The sequence below is a fragment of the Balaenoptera ricei genome, chromosome 19, assembly GCF_028023285.1.
Source record: "Balaenoptera ricei isolate mBalRic1 chromosome 19, mBalRic1.hap2, whole genome shotgun sequence".
In the NCBI taxonomy this organism is placed as follows: domain Eukaryota; kingdom Metazoa; phylum Chordata; class Mammalia; order Artiodactyla; family Balaenopteridae; genus Balaenoptera; species Balaenoptera ricei.
In genome coordinates this window covers 19,788,230-19,792,702 of record NC_082657.1, presented here as the reverse complement: position 1 = coordinate 19,792,702, position 4,473 = coordinate 19,788,230, and the positions used below count along the sequence as shown (strand labels likewise).

At 36.3% G+C, this 4,473-nt stretch overlaps 1 non-coding gene across 1 annotated transcript; it reads left to right on the top strand.

Annotated features, from left to right (window-relative positions):
* Window positions 1-307: 307 nt before the first annotated feature.
* LOC132354445 (small nucleolar RNA SNORA70) lies at window positions 308-441 on the top strand. Its single transcript, XR_009499309.1, has one exon. It is a non-coding gene; the product is annotated as a small nucleolar RNA SNORA70 (small nucleolar RNA).
* Window positions 442-4,473: the final 4,032 nt, after the last annotated feature.

Genomic DNA, 4,473 nt, shown 5'->3' with positions numbered 1-4,473 from the left:
CCCACCTGTGAGCCAGGGAGATGGGCTTAGCTTCACCCAAACTACAGGGATAATCAAGAGGTCATTAGCAAACACACTGTAGGATTCCATTTGTATGACATTCTAAGGGAAAACAAAAGGGATAAGAGTAAGGAGAGAGGTTGACTAGAAGGGAATGGGGACATTTTATGCAGTGATATAAATATTCTTTATCTTGATTGCACTGGTGGTTACACAACTGAATACATTCGTCAAAAGCTGCAGAATTGTTCACCTAAAAAGATGAATTTTGCGTATGTAAAGTAAACTCAATAAACATGAATTTTCTTTGCAGCCACTTAAGCCGAAGGTACTCTTTCCCTCTGGGGAATCAGTGTACAAAGGCTGCAAACAGCAGCTTCCTCGGTAACGCATGCAGTCTGTTGCCTGTACGGGTTGCCCTAAGGGACCTTGCACATAGCCCTTTCCAGTGGACATTCATGACTGGCATGCTGTCCCCAGTCTAGGCTCCAGACAGGTATGCGAGGTGCCCTTGGAAAGCCCCAGAGCACAGTGATCAGGGTCCACATTGGCCAAGTCATAATGTCCATCTGCATCAAGTTGCAGAACAAGGAGCATATGATTGAGGCTCTAGGCAGGGCCGAGTTCAAGTTCCCTGGCTACCAGAAGATCTACATCTCCAAGAAGTGGGGATTTACTAAGTTTAATGTGGATGAATTTGAAAACATGGTGGCAGAAAAGCGGCTCATCCCGGATGGCTGTGGGGTCAAATACATCCCTAGTCGTGGCCCTCTGGACACGTGGTGGGCCCTGCACTCCTGAGAGCTTTGGTATTGTCCCCTCCTTACTCATGCCCACCAATAAATCCTACTTTCCTGTCAAAAACAAAAACAAAAACGCTGAATTTTAAAGAAGAGTCTTAAAAGAAATATGTAAAGAAAACTTATAAGATTTTTTAAGGGAAAAACGTAAACCTTGTGTTTCTGGATAAGACGACAGAACATTTTAAAGATGCTAATTCTTTCTAAATAAATGTACTGGACTAAACAAAATCCTAAATGTAATTTTATCCTAAATGTAAATGTAGTATCCTAGATGTAAATGTAGTATCCTAAATGTAAATGTAAACAAATGTATCCTAAATGTAAATGTAGACAAAATCCAAAATGTAATGTACAGTCTTAAACAAAATCCTAACAGATTTGCGGGAAGAGGGGGAGATATGAAACTTGACAAAATGATTTTAAAATTTATCTGGAAAAATAAATTACTGATAATGCCAGAGAAAGTTAAGAAAAAGACAATAATGAGCGGAAATTGCTTTTACTCCACACCTTTGACTAATAATTTTCAATCTGGATTGTGTATGTGTGTGTGGGTATGTGTGTGTTTGTATGTGTGCATTTATTTTGTTGTGGGCAATAGGCATGTTTCAAAGAAAGGAGAAGGAAACTTTACAAGAACTTCTCAGAAGAGAGGATGTAATTCAAAAATAATGTTAAATTCTATTTACTTAATTTTCAAAAATTAATATATTTTAAAAATATATACATACATTAAATGAAGAGATTTTTATGCATCTAAGATGGAAAAAGATGGGTTTAATTTTTTTTTTAATCTCTACTGAAATTAACTGGATTAAATAATGTAATATATTTAATTTTTTAATATCAGGAAATAAAGTAAATATTTACCTAACTTTGGAACACAGACCAATTTCATCACCAAGAATGCTGTCAAAAACACAAATCTTTTCAACCTTTGAGGTTTTTTTGTTTGTTTGTTTGTTTGTTTTGTTTTCTCTGCACATAGTGATGTGCCAGGCATTGCACTAAGCATTTGGGGGGAGGGTTCCATAATGAAAGAGTTCTGTTTTTTCTAACTTGTCTTACTTGTTCTCTGTATAGAATTCAACAATATATAAAATCACGAAAAAAAGTAGGAGTCATCTGAAGTCACATAACCTTGAAATGACCATTATTGACCCTTGGAATCATCTCTTCATTTATAGATTTTCTTTACCCATACACATATATGCATATACTCTTTCCATAAATAATAATATTACTTATGCCCTCCCTTCATTCATACTCTTCCAACACCACACCCCATGTCTGCTCTGCCAGGTAACCCATGTTAACAACCTACAAGGTTCTCCATACTCATATAATTCTATACATACTTATACAAAAGATTCTCTATAATCCTATTTACGTGTTTATATCTGTTCATATGCATCTACTCTTTGGAGCATTTTTCATTGTTTGATATACAAAAATGGTGTATCTTACACACTTTTCTGCATTTTATTTTTCTTACTCAACAATACCTCATAGCAATTCCTCAGAGTCACTGAAGATAGCTCCAATTCGTTCTTTTCAATGGCTGCATGCTATGCCATGGTGAAGCTATACCTCACTTTCTTTAGCCATTCTGATTGCAAAATTTGCTCTGTTTTCAATTTATGACCAGTGCAAACAACACTGTAACACCCTTGTACACTTGTCTGTCCTTATGTATTAGTCCTTTCAGTTCGAAGGGGTCATTTTACAAGAGGATAATCACAGGGTCGAATAGCATGTATATTTTTAAATGTTGCCAGACTGCCTTCCCAAAAGATTGTAACACTTCACATCTTCACCAGCAACTATGAGGGTATCCTTTTTCCTCATGTCTACCAATGTTAGTTGATATTAGATCTTTTTTTCATATAAAATCCCATCATTAATCTAAGTTTCATTTCCTTGACTACTACTGAATGACTTTAAGTAGAAAAATAGTAAAACATTTCAATTAAAATCAAGAATTATACAGAAGTGGGACTTCCCTGATGGCACAGTGGTTACGAATCTGCCTGCCAGTGCAGGGGACACAGTTTCAATCCCTGGTCCGGGAAGATCCCACATGCTGCGGAGCAACTAAGCCTGTGTGCCACAACTACTGAGCCTGCGCTCTAGAGCCCGCGAGCCACAATTACTGAAGCCCGCGTGCCTAGAGCCCGTGCTCCGCAACAAGAGAAGTCACCACAATGAGAAGCTCGCGAACTGCAACAAAGAGCAGCCCTTACTCTCTACAACTAGAGAAAGTCCGCGTGCAGCAACAAAGACCCAACGCAGCCAAAAATAAATAAAATAAAATAAATAAATTTATTTTAAAAAGAATTATACAGAAGTCACCACTATAAATATTATTATTATACATTTCTCTTGCCCTAGCATGGTGCTGCATAATAGAAATTTCTGCAGTGGTGGAAATATTCTCTATTCTGTGCTATCCAATATGATAGCCACTGTCATATGTGACTATTGAGCAATTGAAATGTGGCTAGTGTGGCTGAGGTACTGAATTTTAGTTTTGTTAATTTAAATTCTAATAGCCAGATGTGGCCATGGCTACCATACTGGATAGGGCACTTCTAGAAAATGCAAAACAAAAAGTTAAAATAATGGCTACAAACAGTGGAATATACACACAAATTTATCTTTTTGCCGATTGTATATCTAGACAACTCACAATATTTCAACAAGAAGAAAAAACCCACTAGAAGTGATGAGACAATTGCAAGTTAACTATATATAAGCTAAATATGTAAAAATCAATAGCTACTTTACTTAGTACTAAGCACTTAGAATAGAATTAGGTAAAAATTATTCCATTTACAATACAACAAAAAAGACAAAACTCTAAAGAATAAATTTAACAGGAAAACCACAAGACACATATGACACAAATTTTAAATTGTAATAAAAAGAGTAAAACGAAGCCAAATGTCTAGAAAGTTGTACCAGGCTCTTGGATGGGAAGATATAGATAGATAGATGATACATGATAGATAGATAGATAGATAGATAGATAGATATATCAATACTTCTAAAATTAATTTATAAATTTAATGCAATTCCAAGTAGAATTCCAAAAGGCTAATACAATCCTTGAATTCTCATAGAAGAATATGCCTAAAACTTGCTCCCAAAATGTGGGGGAGAAAAGTGAGTGGATACTTACTTTATGACTGACCAGAATCTTCTCAAAAGCCATTACAATAAAAATCAACATAATATTGATATATGAATAAACAAATAGATTCATGGAAATTAATTAAAAATCCAGAATTTGATCCCCATCTATATGAAATTTATACTTGACAAAGATAGTGTTTTATTCAGTGTGGAAAAATGGACCATTTAATCAATAATGCTGGCAAAACTGTTTATCCATATGAAAAAAATTTAAAAGACTTTTATCCCATAACCATAGGTAAAAAATAAATTTCAACTAGATAAAAGGCTCAAATAAGAAAGAAATTTTGGACTTCCTTGGTGGCACAGTGGTTGAGAATCCGCCTGCCAATGCAGGGGACACGGGTTCGAGCCCTGGTCCGGGAAGATCCCACATGCCGCGGAGCAACTAGGCCCGTGCGCCACAACTACTGAGCCTACGTGTCTGGAGCTTGTGCTCCGCAACAAGAGAGGCCGCGACAGTGAGAGGCCCGCG